The 17148-nt window shown below is 38.5% G+C and overlaps 1 long non-coding RNA gene across 1 annotated transcript in view; it reads right to left on the bottom strand.

The window, feature by feature from the left end:
- Window positions 1-1348: 1348 nt before the first annotated feature.
- Window positions 1349-17148, bottom strand: part of LOC128574973 (uncharacterized) — a 53974-nt gene continuing 38174 nt past the window's right edge. Inside the window, exon 4 of the long non-coding RNA XR_008376888.1 lies at window positions 1349-1557. This is a non-coding gene — a long non-coding RNA (uncharacterized LOC128574973). The remainder of the gene's footprint in view (window positions 1558-17148) is intronic.

Genomic DNA, 17148 nt, shown 5'->3' with positions numbered 1-17148 from the left:
CAGTGTCTGCAAAGCAGCAGTATCAGTTAACGGCAGGATTAGCTAACACTTGTTAGGTACTTGTAATGGGACCACTGCTGTCCAGCTGACCTACCAGCTTAATCTAATAAAGTCCTCCCTGCAACTGCATGGGGTAGATCCTTTCATAGATAAAAGACGCAAAGGAAATGAAACCCTAGGTCATAAAATTATTAAAAATTAGGACAAGCATTTGAATCCAGGTATTCTAACTCAGATGATGCATTTTGGCTTTGTTGTTTTGTTTGTTTGTTTTTAGTTGCTACAGTACATCTTAAATACCTATCGAATGAATGAATAAATTTTCTCTTAGTCTTTATTCTTCATTACAAATAGCTTTGATTAAAAATTTAATGAAATACAATATCGTCCACATTTTTGTGAAATAGGCATCATCATTTCTATTTTATGTTGACACCAAGGCTGGAGAAAGATTCAGTAATTTTGTTGAATGTTTTCACCTAGGAAAGGAAGGAGCAGAGCTCCAGAACTTGGCCCTGACAGTGTAGATGCTCTTGTCTTCAGCCTGTCTGTGTGGCTCCATCTAAAGGGTGAATGGTTTGGTAAAAACAAACAAAAAGGTTCTTACGTATCAGACGTTTTGTAATGATAGACTCATGCTCTCTTCCTTAGACCACATATTTCTTTATTTATCATAACAACATCGAAATAAATATATCCAATCTAGAATGAGACAGTGGTAAAAGGCAGAGAGCTGAGTCACTGGGTTGTTCAAAAGATTTCTAAAAGCCATTTTCAGCCTGCAACATGGCAAGTACAGGAGGAGAGACTTGACACATTGAAATTCAAATGTATCTTTCTGGCAGCAAACTATGTCTGGGTCCGGGGAAGCCTGAGTCTGGGCGAGCTGAGGAGTAATGAAGCCCTGCGTCTCATGTCATTGACTCTGGCATTTCAAGCACCACATTTATAACAGTGCACGCAAACTGCTGGGGCCCTCTCAACTTCACCAAATTGAAACAGTTCCACAGGGGAATATGGCAATGGGGATGTAAGAAAATCACATTTCTTTTTCCACTGTAAAAAGGGAAGGTGCTGATGATGTTTATTCAAAAGAGCAACATCTGGAAAAGGAGCTGGGACATGATGACACCCTGCCGAGCCCTGCTTCAGTGAAGACACATGGCGTCTTAGAGGGGACGCAGACACGGAGATGTTATTGCGGCTCTGTGTCTGTGTGCTGTGTAGATGAAAGCCATGAGAAAATTCAGAGAAGGAGCTTTTCCCATCCCACTCCAATTCCCTCTGCCTCGAAGCTTGGGCTTTCTGTTGCCATTAAAAGAAACGCAGTACAAATTACCTTAGGTTACAAATATTTAATGAATTCTGTGTCAGAAAGTGCAGAGATACTAGCTTCACACAATGCTGGACATAAGAGCACCAATAATATCACGAGGGCCCATTACTTCTCTAAGTCTTTTGAATCTCTTTGCTCTGTTCAGATTCTATTAGTGCTTTGTCGCCCAATGGTTCCAATACTGCAGCCAGTATCTTCTGGATTTAACTCTTCCTTAGATCCTGTTTAAGAGAGAAAAAGAGTGAGTCTGCTTTCCTGATAGCTTAAAAAGCATTCCTAGATTAGTCTCTTCATCTTGGATTGGCTTGACTTGAGCCCCGTATCTATCTCTGAACAATCCCATCACAGGAATCTAGCACTTAATTCTCTTAAGTCCCCTTTAGCACTACAGACAGACTCCACACAGTAAAACGTGAAATGAGACTGGAGGAAAGGTGACCCTCTTCTAATGAAGTCTGAAATGTTCACAGAAAGGGAATGAATGGATGTTGGATAATAAGAACAGCTATGTTCAATGCACCTGCCCTTTATTAGACCTCGAGGACTTAATAACTAATTAAATTCCAACTAATCACAGGATTGCAAAAGCCTTTACATCTCATGAACCTCAGAGATCACATATTTATGGTTTAGGAACTGGATTTATGCCAAAGATGTGGGATTTTTTTGAAGAATTCTACAGGTGGGTTTTTAATTGTAATTTGAGACTTTCTTTCTTTAAATCCAGATTTTTCAGGTTCTCCTAATAATAAAATCTGGCCCCTCTGAGCCAACATTTTAGCTTAACAATTATCACCTGGAGATGAACAGTTGTTTAGCCAAAGATGCACACCCCAGATCCTCATATCTTAACTGTCTTATATCATCTCCCCAACATAGGAGCACAATCTAAGTCAACAGAATTCGATCGATTTGCCCTGATGCCATTCTTGAAGGAGAAAAAATATTTCTTTATTAGAATAGGGTGGGTGATGGTGGAATGACTGCACATGTACACCAAGAAAATGGAAGCAGACGTATTTTTCTGGAAAATGAAGACTATCTCCAAAGCAAACACTTGATAAACATGATTTATTAAGAAAAGCATATTTTAGCATTTCAACCCCAGATCAATTTTATTCATCATTTTAAAGCTTGTAAATCTGAAACTAAAGATGGTAAAACCTTGCCAAGATTCCTTAAGTAGCGGAGCTATTAGGTTCACATATTTTCCTTGCTCTCTGTTCCTTCCCACCGCACACTATGAACACATTATAGAAAACTGGGGGAAATATATAGGAATAACTTTTTTTATTGAAATTGCAAAAGTAAATAAGTATTTGCTAAAAAAGCTCACTTTTAATCCTACCAGACAAAAGCCAAAGAACATTATTTTTCGGTCTTTTTGCCACTCTTACATTAATCCTCATTATTTTATATTTTATTTACGATATGCTTGCAACACTGTGTCCTGTTTTGTTAATGTCTTATAAGCCTTGCTTTTGCTATTATATAGCATTTGTCATTATTAAATTTGTATGCAATAGATCAAGAACAAATATGCTATAATATTTGTAATCCTTCCTCCTTTTTTGCACATTCCTTAAACATTTCCTTTTCTTCCATTTTGTCTTTCATTTCATCCTTTCTTCCAATCAAATGCAAAATGCCTCATAGAAAATCTTCTGAGAATTTAGACAAACAGTGAGCGGGCAGACTTGAGGAAGATGTCCTTCTAGGGATGAGGATCTTAATCTACTTTTCAGAAATTGGTGAACTAAGATGGAAAAAGCAAAAGAGAAGATTTCAGATTGGCAGTGGGCAGGGAAGTGTAACGAACTAATGTAAGATTATGTTTAGAGGTTGAATTGTCCCCTCAAAAAATATATCTTGAAATCCAAACTTCCAGGACCTCAAAATGTCACCTTGTTTAGAAACAGTTTTCTTACAGTTATAAGTAGTGAAGAGGAGTTCATGCTGGAGTGTGTGTGTGGGGGGGACTTAATGTAATGTCTGATGTCCTTAGGAGAAGACAGCCGTGTGAAGACAGAGCCATCCAAGGAGAAAGCCATGTAACGGCCCAGGATTGGAGTAATGCGTCTGCAACCCAAGACTGGCAGACGACCGGAGGGTAGGAAAAGGTAAGAAGTATTTCCCTAAAGATTTCACAGGGGGAGTGGTCCTGCCCATAGCTTCAGATCAGACTGCAGCTTCCTGAACTGTGACAAAAATAAATTTCTATTATTTAAGCCACTGGGTTTGTGACACTTTGTTACAGCAGATCTAGGAAACTAAAGCACAATGTTACAAACTGTGGGAGTTATGCTGGAAGAAATCATGGGCCAGTGAAGAAAGAGGGGAGAGCAGAGAAGCTGGGGAGGCTCTGGCTGGGAGCCCTGAGACGTGGTCTACCTGGTGGGTACAGGGAGAGGAGTCTTGGAATAGACAAACAGAGTGGATGGCAGTGGTTTAGTCCCAAAAGTGCCAGGAATTAGTCAGGTTTATAATAACAATAATAATAATAACGATGATAGAATCGGTATAAATGTTTACTGAGTCCTCCTCCTTTCTTTTACTCTTTGCCAAATACTGAGATAAGCCCTTAATTCTTTTTTTTTTTTTTTTTTTTTTTTTTTTTCAGTTTCTCTGGGGCCAGATTTGAACCCGCCATCCTCGGTATATGGGGTTGGCGCCCTACTCACTGAGCCACAGGCGCTGCCCCAACACTTAATTCTTAATTATGTATTTTGCAAAACATATCTATAATGTAACTGCTTTTTCTAATCTACTATTGTAATGAAAGCAACGTTGGGAGAAGAGAATTACCAAAGGATGAATGTGGATAAAACATTTGAAACAGGATTTTAACTGAAGCAGCTTTGCTCCAGAGGCTGTGTCCTGAGCCACTTTTCTCTACTATTTCAATTAGAATGAAGTGGGTAGGGGTGAGAAGATGGAACCAGGAAGACATTCACAAGAAGAAACCAGAAAAACAATGCTGAAAGCTTAGAGCACCAGGTGAAGGGGAAATGGGTGATGTCTTTCAAACGAACAGGACTGTGGAAGTTTAGAGCAGGTGCGGGCCCGTCAAGAAGGAAACTATGTTCTTCTCTGTCAGGGACAGAAAATCGTACCATGTCCCCAGCCCTGAGTGAAATTGGCCATTTCCTCTGTGCGCTCCCCCCATCTTGTTTCGGCCACTCCGTGAATGACGTGCAGCTGCAGACCCTCCCCTGTGTTCCGGGAAAGCATCTGGAAATAAACAGCACTTAGCCCTGCTGCTGAGACAAAGGCATTGTCTATTTAATAACACATCTCTTTGGAAACCATCTCCAGAACTACTTCAGAAGCCCAGCTGTGCTGACCCTGACGTGACAAAACTGCACAGTTCTGCTGGAAAAAGGAGCATGTGGCAGCTGTGGTGGACACCTGGAGAGAAAGCAAGATGGCTTGGGAGGAGAATTTGGAGAGAGCCCATAGACTGCAACAGGTACTTCTTAAGAACATAGATGGTGGGCTCTACAGATTGTTTAATTCATATTCTCTCTCTCTTTCTCTCTCTCTCTCAGTAAACATGCTATTATTTGGAAATCCCCCCAAAATAAAAATCCCCCTAACCAGTGTAGTGAGCACATATTCTGAATGTATTTCTGCTGCTATTTATATCACACAGGTGGCAGTGGTGGGGAAGGTAGGCAGTACAATTTACTGACTTCGGAATATATATGCTTGACTTTCTCTTTTTGCTTCAGTTAGCTGTTGCTACAAAAATGTGAAACAACCAACCAAACAACTCAGAGACGTGTAACACGACATTAGGCTGTGTCCATGAATCTAGAATCATCTGATGAGGTCCGTCGTTCTCAGCTGGAGTTTGGTGAGGCTCACTCATGTGACTGTGGCCAACGGTTTCTGACCAGGCAATGCTTCAGATTTTAGGACTCCGATATGTCTGGAGGCTTGGCTGGGATAAGCGGCCTGCAGGCTGCTCCCCTTGCCTCATGCCCCAGCGGACTGTTCATGCATGTTCTCATGAGCGCAGAGAGGAAGCAGAGACAGATGAGTGCGCTTTGAAGTCTCTGCTTATATCACATTTTTCCCCTCTTCATGGAACAAAAGAAAGTTACAGGGCCAAGTTAGGAGTCAGAATGGGAGGAGACAAAAGGTCACAGAGGTGGGGGGACACCAAACAGCATGGATACAGAGCCCCTTTTGTGAGGTCCATTGATGCAATCAAGCTACCTCACATATTTCCACTTCATCCTCATAAGAATTCTCTGACATTAAAACAAAGAAGCAGCTTGGAAACTATTTAATGTCATACTTTGACATCACAGAGCTAGGAAGTTAGAGAGCTTGGACTTGATGTCAGGTAACTCTTGCTTGTCTATTTGTTTACTTGTTTCCTTCACATGATGGGAAACTAGGATCTGAAGGAATGACAGCAGAAACTCCTAAAAGCAACGCATACGAGGCCAGTGCAATGACCTGTAACCCAAATGTTGCTTATATCAGGTTAGGCTAAATGTCATCCCCATACTCCCAGGGACTCTAATGATATAGTCCCCAACCTTGTAGCTGCTGGCCACTCATAGCCCATGGCTGGTTAGGAACCAGGTTGCACAGCAGGAGATGAATGTTGGGTGAGTGAGGAAAGCTTCATCCGTGTTCATGGCTGCTCCCCATCGTCGCATCACCACCTGAGCTGGGCCTCCAGTCAGACCCCACCCACCTCCCCCATGCATGGAATAACTGTCTTCCATGAAACCAGTCCCTGATGCCAATCATGTCAGGGACCAGAGTTCCAAGGCGCTTCCAGAGCACCCTGAACTTATTCACAATATTCTTCACATTCTGCATTTTTGCTTCATTGTTAGTCTCCCCTCTCCACGGTGTCCAACCTGTGGCCATGGGTCACATGCTGATTATTTGAGGACTGTTTTGCTTATCCGTGGTGTTGCAAAAAGTTTGCACAGACCTTTTCAGCATTCATTAGTGTTTGTGTATTTAACATGTATTCCATGTTATTCTTCCAATTTTCAGCAGAGAATAAAAAAGGTTGAACACGCCTCCTAGATCAAGGTAACTTGTTTGTTACCAAACAAGTTGACAAAGTTTCTAGACCGTGGACTGTTCAGTCTCTCTGGTAGCTAATCCACTCTGTCATTCTACCATGAAAGTATCATTGACAACATGTGAATTAATGGGCATGTCTGTGCTATAACTTTATAAAAAGGAGGTGTAGACTGGATTTGATTCATGAGCCATGGATGGCTCGCCCTTGTTCTAGGGTATGAATTCCACATGAATAGGAATTTTGTTTATGTTGTTTACTCCTGGGTCCCTGGAATCCATATAACAATGGCACATAATAAATATAAAATAAATATTTGTTTAAGAAATCAAGGAATATATTCTTTTTTTTTTTTTTTTAGACGGAGTCTCATTCTGTTACCTTTGGTAGAGTGCTATGGTATCGTAGCTCACAGCAACCTCTACTTCTTGGGCTCAAGCGATCCTCTTGCCTCAGCCTCCTGAGTAGCTGGGATTACAGGTGTCTGCCACAACACCCAGGTATTTTTAGAAACGGGGTCTTTTATTGCTCAGGTTCGCCTTGAACTCATGAGCTCAAGTGATCCACCTGCTTCGACCGCCCTGGGTGCTAAGATTACAGGTTTGAGCCACTTCATCCAGGCTCAAGGAGTGTATTCTTGAAGACTGGGCCATTCTTAGGGGATGGGTAATGGAATATCTATGATTTGGAGATGTCAACACTTAAATGTAAGGCTAGAGCAACAAGCTGTGCAACCAGCTTGTTGCACTGTCTGCAACACAGAGCCAAGCTGTGCAACCGTTACCTACTTAGGTTTCCTTCAGAAATAGAAGGGGACCTAGATCTCTAGGAGTTACCCCATCAAAAGGTTAAGATGAGGGCATCTAGTGAGACTCAAGATTGGTAAACTTAATATACCTCTTGGCTGGTCTTGATACCAACCTAAGTGTCATGCTTACTGAAGCTACCACTAAATAATTTACCACCAACTTGGTGGCTTAAAATACACAAGTGTGTTATTCCACAGTTCTTTAGATCAGAAGTCTGACCTGATTCTAACTGGGTTAAAGTCAAAGGGTCAGCAAAGGTTCGTTCCCATCTGGATGCTCTGGGGGCATATCTCTTTCCTTGCCTTTTCCAGCTTCCAGAGGTCATCCACATTCCTTAGTTCATAGTCCTTTTCTTTCATCTTTAAAGCCAAGTGTGCTGCATCTATATGAATATTCTTCTTGAGTCACAACTTTCTCTTAATCACAGTCAGAAAATATTCCCTACTTTTAAGGACCCATGTGATTAGATTGATCCTACCTGGGTAAGAATATGATATTCAATCAGAGAATATGATTTTGAAGTTATCCATAAATATCTAATTACAAAAAAACTTACTTTCTAAAGAGGCAATGGTATCTGGATTTCCATTATTGATTGGGTTTTTGTTGTTGTTGTTATTGTTAAATATTACCCTTACCTTGCAGAATCCAGAGTTATAAATGTCTTCATTCCTTCCCAAGAGAACTCCCTGCCACTTCCCCACCCCAGCAAAACAAACCAGATACAGCAGTATGCTACTGAAAATGTTAAATATAAGAAGGGAGGATAACTGGAGTCCACAGCTTTCAAAATACAGACTTTGGTGAGTTGAATGCAACAATGCTGGGGGTGCTGAGCCTACCTAATTGCTTGGTCTCAGGATTTCTTAGCTGCAGATTACCACCTGCAAATATGCCTAATGCCTATATTGATGATTCCCTAGACAATAAAAAGGCTAAATAGATATGAACTAGTATAGAGAGAAAAAGCACTTAATTTATTTTATATTTAATAAAATTGCCTAAAATGAGCAAAAACTATTGAACAAGGGCCCACTGTATTCCTGATGTATTACACATGTGTCTGAATTTCATGGAGAAATTCATGGGCATTGTAGAAATCAGAAAGCAGAGATACAGCTAGGAACTTAGCTCATCAAAAGCTGGCATATTTTTTGAACCGGGAAGAAATGGATTACTGTGGGTTTAAATCTCAGTTTCTACCTTGGGTCTTTGTTATCAGGTTACTAACCTCTGTGCATCTTAGGTCATTTTACTGAGCAATGACAATGATACTAATACTTACCTCATAGGTTTTTATAAAAAGTTAAATTAGCTCATGTCTGTTAAGTATGTAGCATGAAAAAGTTTTTCAATGAATATTGGTTATTCTAATTACATACTAATTGAAGGACACAAGACACAAGGTTAGCGCAAGAGTGCATCAAATTCAGACATTCAGGTTTCCCTGGGGGTAGCTTTAAGGTATTTGCATTACAAAAATCAGCCAGGGATGGAAAAAGCTCAGGAAGTGGAGTGAACACATTGATAAATAGTTCTGAGTGGAAGCACTTTCAGCCTGCGAACCCTTAGGCTGTCTTTTCTCTCTTTGGGTGACTGTCAAACCCCAGAGATATGGGTTCTTAGAGCAACAGACAGAGAGACAAATTATACTCTGGAAAGGTAAGGTTTTTGTTAAATACACTTGAAGTCGAGGTGGGGCAATTTACTGTCAAAATAAAGCCCCAAAAAGCTTGATAAATTTGAAGCCAAGTACAAATTGCTGTGTGTGTTTGTGTGTGCCTGTGTGCATGCACATGTGTGGATGGAAACTCATCCATGTATGTAAATATGGAGCCCAAGCAAAACAGGTTCATTGTTGGAAGATAAATCCTGCCCTATCTTTCCCTTCTAGTATTTATTAAGTCAACCAGGCACTTTTCCAACTCACTTCATTCTCCATCGCCCATTTATTCCATTTATTGAATCCTTGGGGGAGCTCCAGAAAGTACCCACCAGTTGTGTCGATCATGCCTAGGGCTGCACAACTGTCTATTAAGAACTTGACAGCGTAAGCTCCTTTCAGACCCATTACGAAGTACTTCTTTCTTCCCAATGACTTCCAGTGGCAAACGGCTTGAACAAACAGCTTAGGAGAGGTAGTCAGCCAATTTGTGAGATTTAAATTTGAAACAATAGAGAAAATAAAAGAAAGCTGAAAGAAGAAACTGTCTCTGACTTAAAATAGTCTGCTTTTGGCCCACCCTCTGAAAATTTATCAAATCAATTAACAAATGCATTAATAATGTGCACAGTTATTATTTAATAATGAACTAAAAAATAAAATAGTTCTTTGAAACTCACAGTGTTCAGTGTCTTCTTCATGGACATAAACTAAATTATTATTAAAAGGAACAATAACACTGACTCTAGGTAAAACAGATTCTTTTATACACATTTAACAAGTGAAAAAATAAACATACAAATATCTACACAGTACTGTCTATTACCATTACGTCTTTCCAAACTCACTTCCACTATGTATGAGTCCAGTAAGACAAAGAGAGACTGAGAAGGGAAACCAGGACACTTGGCTTCTAATCACAGTCCTTACAGTCACTTGATTAGTTTGAATATGTTACTGCAAGAAGGAGTTACGGATAGCTCCCAATTTACAGTGGCAAATATCCCCCCAAATATACAAGGCAATACAAAGGGTTGCATTTCCCATCATTATAATACTATTATTTGATAGGAAATTAGTGCTTGGGGACCAAAAGTGGTAAATTCCCTGCAATGAATAAATTCATTGTATGAATTGTTCAGTATAACCTGGAACCACTCTGCCAAATTTGCCAAAGTACTTTTCATTGAAAATCATTGGGGCAGGTTATAACAAAGAAGATTTGTGATCCTGGTAAACTATTCTATGACTTGAACACTCACCTTCAGTAACAGGAAAGGGTCACTTCATAAAAATGAGTCTACAGATACAAGAAAAAAGCCTGGCTATGAAGTCCAAGGGGGTGGGGGGTGAGGATATATAAATAATACCGAATATTCCTCTGAGAAAGAGAAACGTGTTAATTGTAAGGTTTATAGATCTGTTCCCATGTATTAACGCTGGTGGATGTTAATTAACACATTCTAGTTTAATGAAACTGTTACTTACAATGCTCCTTAGAGTTTGGTTAGCTCAGTTGAGTTTTTCACTGTGCAACCAAAAATGAATGGTTAATGGAATAACTGGGAAGGGAGGACTCAGTCAAATCCTTCCAGTGCCTCTATTGAAACATTTCACAGGAGCCCTCTGTGACTACGGTATCATGGAAGAACCGAGTGCTGTGGTCTTCACAGTGGGAGGCAGCGAATTGAAAGAGTGATTTAGGGACCGTTAATGTAAACGAGAGGAGACAGCCTGCCTGATGTGAGACAGCTTCTCTGCAAAGTTTAGACAAGGAAAAGATGTTTCTTTTCTCTCTGTCATTCTCTCTCTGCAGCCAGTAGATGAGTATTTCATAGTGGAATAATTCAAAGTGAAAGAACCCATGGGTAATGCACGAACAGTCATCGAACATTCCTTAAGCCATTTGATCTCACTGGAGCATCCATGTGCCATATCTGCCCTTTCGCAGACAAATTTCAGGCATTCAATTGGATTTAAATCTTTCTTTCTATTCTTTCCCTAGATCCTGATAGGATTATCCAGCCTTGGGCAAATGACTAGCATAAGTTTTAAAATAGTCCCTTTCATAGTCTGTATCATAGTCTGATATAATCAGAATTTCATATCCCTTTATTCATCAAGGTCTGGGCAGTTATATGTAGTGTTGAGGGCATTATAGCCAAATGCCTTTTCTGCAAAAATGTTTTTTAAAATAAATGTTGTTGACATGTATTTAAATATGTATCTCAAAAACATGTGGTATAAGATGTTGCACATTTTAATTCCTCAGCACATGCCTTTCCTATGAATAAATTTTCTTTGATTCTGTGCTTTATTTGACCAGTAAGTCTTACAAGTTAAGAAACTAATCTCAGAGCTTAAATACTAGAGGAGAATTCGAACATTCAATACTCACAAAGAATCGTTTGCCCAAACAATGGAAATCAAACATTGAATCTGTTTGTATTACTTAAAACATTTCCAATTATGGAGGGAAAACAATGAATAAAACTGTCACATTTTAATGCTGCTCTGCTTTTAATCTATATGCATTCATTTTTTTGTCATATATTCCAGACTAGCTTGTCTGGTTTGTAAAGATCAAATTCTATTTGGATTCTTGGACAAGCCACAAATGCCTTGCCATACCCACAGAAAATCACATTCAGAACCACGGACAGCACAAAATTGCTCCTTTCTGAACTACAGCTGTTTCCTGAATTATTTTTTTTTCTCCTACTAAAACACCCAGACACACGTCTGTCTCTTAATTGTAGGAGAGGTTGTTATAAGACATCTTGAATTTTAACAACCTATTTTAGATGAAGGAAACGCACTAAAAAGCCGACTAGGGGAAGTCTCAAGTACTTATGCAGGATTCAAAAATTGACACCCCAGAAGTATGTAAAGACCTTCAAAAGCAGACAATGATATTATATTTATAGGTAAATAATTGGAGGGTAGTGATCAATGACTAACAAATAGAAGTACTCAGACAATTTTCATAAAATGGGAGTGCAATACTGACATTGTCATTATAATTGAATCCAGGCATAGTGGAAGAAGAAAAAGATTATATTTGGAGTAGCAAAAACAATTTAAAAAATTTGGAGCTATTAATAGAGAAGAAATTCCCATTGTATTCCAAACAAAAAATGAGAAATAGTACCAGAATGTGATATGCTAATCATTTTGTAAAGGGAAGTATAAGGTAACCACAAAATGGGATTTTGTGACTAATGTCTTAGAAATATTAACTACAAAACATTACATATTATTTTCTGAACAACATAGGAACTTGATTGCAAAAAAAATTGTATATATTCTGGGAGGCCAAGGCAGGTGGATTGTTTGAGCTCATGAGTTCAAGACCAGCCTGAGCAAGAGTGAGACTCTGTCTTTAAAAAAATAGCCATGGAGAGTATTACTTATTCAGTTTATTGTCCTATGAGTAATAAAGTCTTACAGCTGAAAAAAAAAATCCGTGCATTGTGGCCAGTGCTTCTAGTTTCAGCTAATTCAGAGGCTGAGGCAAGAGAATCTCTTGAGCCCAGGAGTTTGATACTGTTTTGAGCTATGATGCCATGGCACTCTACCAGGAGTAAGAAAGTGAGACTTGGTCTTGAAAAAAAAAAAAAAATATATATATATATATATATACATATAATGTTTACTTTCTCTGACCATTCTCTAAAGCTAAGGCAGTCACTTGTTTTTAGACTTCTGCTGATTTTTTTTTTTTAAAGAAAGATACATTTGTCAAGTATTTATTAAATGCCTACTATGTTTTAGGAAGTTTGATAGATAATAAGTCTAAAGGAAGGACCAAACCTACAAGAACTCATAGCTGCTAGAAAATGTAGAAAACTTATGAATATGAATTCATAAGCTGGGCTCAGTGGTTCACGCCTATAATCTGAGCATTCTGGGAAGCCAAGGAGGGTGGATTGATTGAGCTCAAGCGTTCAAGACCAGACTGAGCAAGAGTGAGACCCCATCTTTACTAAAAATAGAAAAACTAGCCTGATGTTGTGTTGGGCACCTGTAGTTCCAGCTACTTGGGAGGCTGAGGCAAGAAGAACACTTGAGCTCAGGAGGTTGCTGTGAACTAGGACACCACGCACTCCACCCAGGGGGGCAGAGTGGGACTATCTCAAAAAAAAGGAAAAAGAAAGGAAGAGAAAGAAGGGGAAAGGGAAAGGGAAAGGAAAGGAAAAAAGAAATTTATACATTTCATAGTTCTAAAGGCTAAGCAGTCCAAGATCAAGGCCCTGGCAGATTTGGGGTCTGGGAAGGACTCACTTTTTGCTTCAAAGTGGAGCAGAAAACAAATGCTCTGGAGGAGAAAGATGAACATTGTGTTCTCACATGAAGAAAGGCCAAAAGGGACAGACTTGGTTCCCTAAGACTTCTTATAGGAGAGTGAGTCCTGTTCATGAGCACTTCACTGAATGGCTGAATCAATTCAGAAAGGCCCCGCTTTTTATACCACAGCCTTTGAGTTTATGTGCTAACATGAATTTTATAAGAGCATGCACATTCAAACCCTAGAAATATGGGTATTTTTAAATTATTATTACTGTTAAATATTTTAATTTTAGTATACCAGTTTTAGGTTCCCAGCACAACTAACCTGAAAGTATAGAAGTTTCCTACATACCTTTTTCCCCACACAGGCACAGAGTAATGGGTAAATGGCTCTGTCTATGGTGCTTTGTCAGAGCAGCCTGAACGGAAGGAGGCTCATGCAAACTCACTGACTTTAGGCAAATTATATAACCCCTCTGAGACATTGTTCTCCTATTTATGACATATAAAGAACAAAAATATGTGCCTCACAGGGTGTGATGTTTAAATAAAAATTAAAGGAGATAAATCAAGGTAAGCACATAATACAGTATCTTGCTCTTGGTGGTCCAACAGTATTTTTTATTATAAGTGTCATAATAAAAACTATGAGATCACAAAAATTACTTAGAATGTAAGGGTTTTAGACATCATGAAAAGCCCAAATTATCTGATAAGCATTATTAAATTAATGAACTTTCAAAAACAGCTTGTAGTATTTCATATTTTAACAAAAATTTCTTGTTCTATTAGTAATCTTTTTTTCTAGCAATTCATTGTAATTTATTGACATAGTGTGACTTAAGAAAGCTCAGATAAACCTCTTTTAAAGGTAAAGTAAGTAATAATATGCATATATTATTCTTAGCTGAAAGGATGTTAAGATAAATAAGTTTGCCCTTAATCGGGAGATGGACTTTCAACTATATAAATATTGGAAATCTACTCAGGTGCGTGGATGCTGGTTATAGAACCCCGTAAAGCTGGGTGTGATATGTATTTTGTATATAATGCATACAAACAAAAAGCAGAAGAAAACCAGAATTTATTCACCTTCTTTCATAGGCATGTCTTGCTCTTAACCAATATGATTTTTTATATTGGTGAAAATTGACACCCTTAAGTCCATAGTTTACATTAGAGTTTAATATGGGTACATTTTATGGGTTTGGACAAATGGACAGTGACATGTATCCACAATGATAGAATCATATATAGTATTTATTTTTACTAGCCTAAAATCCCCTGTGTTCATCTATTCACCCCTGTCCCTTATCCTTGAAACCACTGACCTTTTCACTATCTGCATAGTTTTGCATTTTATATAATGCTATATTCTAGGGACCATATAGGAAGTAGTCTCTTAATGTTGGCTTCTTTCACTTAGAAATATGCACTTCATGCTCAGCACTTGTAGCTCGGCAGCTAGGGCACCAGCCAATACACCAAGACTGGCATGTTTGTATCCTGCCTGGGCCTGCCAAACAATAATGACAAGTACAACCAAAAATAGCTGGGCATTGTTGTGGGTGTCTATAGTCCCAGCTACTTGGGAGGCTGAGGCAAGAAAATGGCTTAAGCCCAAGACTCTGAGGTTACTGTGAGCAGTGACATCACAGCACTCGAGCCAGGGCAACAACTTGAGACTCTGTCTCAAAAAAAAGAAAAAGAAAGAAAGAAAAAAGGAAAAGAAATACACACTTCAAGTTCCTGTGTGTCTTTTCATAGCTCAATAGCTCATTTGCTCATTTCCTATTAGTGGTGGGGCTTTGGTGCGTGTCACACTTTATGAGGGCAAGACATGATTGCAAGACGGACTTTACCTAACAATTGCAATCAGTGTAACCTGGCTTATTGTACCCTCAATGAATCCCCAACAATAAAAAAAAATACATATATATCATTGTCTGAGTTACCCCAGAGTTCCCTCCTAAGTAAAATACCTAGGTATAATACAAATCTAATAAAATCTGAACACAGTCTATATGATGAAAACTAAATAACACTGAGGAAAGAAACCAAAGAACAAAATAAATGGAAATACATTCCATATTCAGAAGAGAACAACTCAATATTGTCAAGATGTCAATTTTCCAAACTTGACCTGTAGCATCAATGCAAACACATTCAAAATTCCACTAAGTTATCTCACCGATATTAACAAACTGTCAAGTTTATAAAAAGGAGCAAAGCACCCATGATGATCAACAAATTATTAAGGAGAAAAACAAAGTTGGAGGACTGATGCTCCCTGACTTCAAGTTTTATTTTAAATCCAACCGTTCTTAAATGACCTATCTTCAAGGAAGATGAAAGAGAAGGAATGCATGGAGGTATGAAGGAAAATATTTTGAGAGACAGAATCGTTTTAGTCAAGGCAGTGTGGAAAAATAATAGACAATTAAACCAATGGGATAGAATAGGAAGCCCCATAATGTACAACATAATATCAATCTTTGACAAAAGAGTAAAGGCAGTACAATGGAGCAAAGACCATCTTCTTAACTAATTGTACTGAACAACTAGACATCTATCAAAATCCACAAAAAAATTGGTATTGATCTCCAGTTGTATCCTGCCTGGGCCTGCCAAACAACAATGACTTATGGGGGATATTATAATAGTTAGCATCTATTGATACAATATGAAACACACTGTTCTACGGAGCTTACTTCTATTGATTATTAATTCTCACCATAAATTCTATTATTTTTTTCTAGTTTTTGATGCATAAATTGAGCTCCAATTGGTTAAATTACCTGTCAGTGCTTACACATCTATTTATACATTGAAAGCTGGAATTTCAACCCTGCAAATGTGGCTGCTAGGTTCATGTACTTGACTATGTTAGAATTGTACAAATTTTGGTTTCTAGCCTAGGGAAATTCATGGTCTAATGAGAAATTCAGGTACAAAAGTTAATTCTGCTGGATGAGAAACCAGTGTAGTCACTTTTAAATGTAATTGTAGGGTGGTATGTCTGATGGAGCCCCAAATATGGAAGATAATGATAGATATTACTTTATTTCTACATTATTCAGTGCAACTTCACAGAAGAATTATTTGGTAAAAAAAAAAAAAAGGGGGGTGGGGAGCTATCAGTAATTGTTTAGACACTGATGTATAGATTTAGGTTGTTTGAAGATCGTTTATGTGCATATTTAAGATTTGCAGTGCTATGTGAAGAGGTATACACTCACTACATCAGATCTATGCCAGATAGAAATTTCTCATCCAAGCCCCATTTGTTGAGAATTTGAAGCCCTGAAAATGTTTTCTTTGACAAAATCCCAACAGCTCTTAAATGACCTATCTTCAAGGAAAGTGAAAGAGAAGGGAGGCATGAAGGAGGAATATCATTCTGAGAGACAGAATCCCCAAGGAAATCGGGCTATTCTGCTAAAATGAATGTATCGGCCCCTTGTGATGCTCCCTCTGCTAACACCACATATTGTTTATGCTGTTCTTTTCTTCTTGTCCCTGGGAGGAAATTGGGTATTGTGCTTGCCTTTTAAATGATTTCAAAACTTCTATTCATGAACACTCTTAACTGTTCTACTGACTATTGCCTGATCTGTCATCTCTAAGTACCACTTTATGCTGCCACTTGTTTTTTCCAGAAAGACTCTCAAAGATCCCAGAATAGAAAAAAGTACAGAAAAGAAAAAAGTTACTTAGCCTGGCATTCAAAGCCTTGAAAATCTGAAGATGCCCTACATTTTTCGTTTGTTCCAATACACAGAATACAAACTTATCTTAGAAGCTAGACTTCCCGACATATTTGTCTTTACCTTTTCTTATGGTGTTTAATCAAATTACAAAACTTAAGGCTTTTTTTTGTTTTGTTAATATTCTCTCTCTACATAGACATTACATCCCTTGACTAGCCTGTAAATATCAGATATTGATAATTACAGCCTGGAATTATAGTCTGAATTATGAATTCCTCTATACAACT

Source organism: Nycticebus coucang, chromosome 2 (genome assembly GCF_027406575.1).
Source record: "Nycticebus coucang isolate mNycCou1 chromosome 2, mNycCou1.pri, whole genome shotgun sequence".
NCBI classification, from domain to species: Eukaryota; Metazoa; Chordata; class Mammalia; order Primates; family Lorisidae; genus Nycticebus; species Nycticebus coucang.
This window is presented reverse-complemented; position numbering and strand designations above follow the sequence as displayed.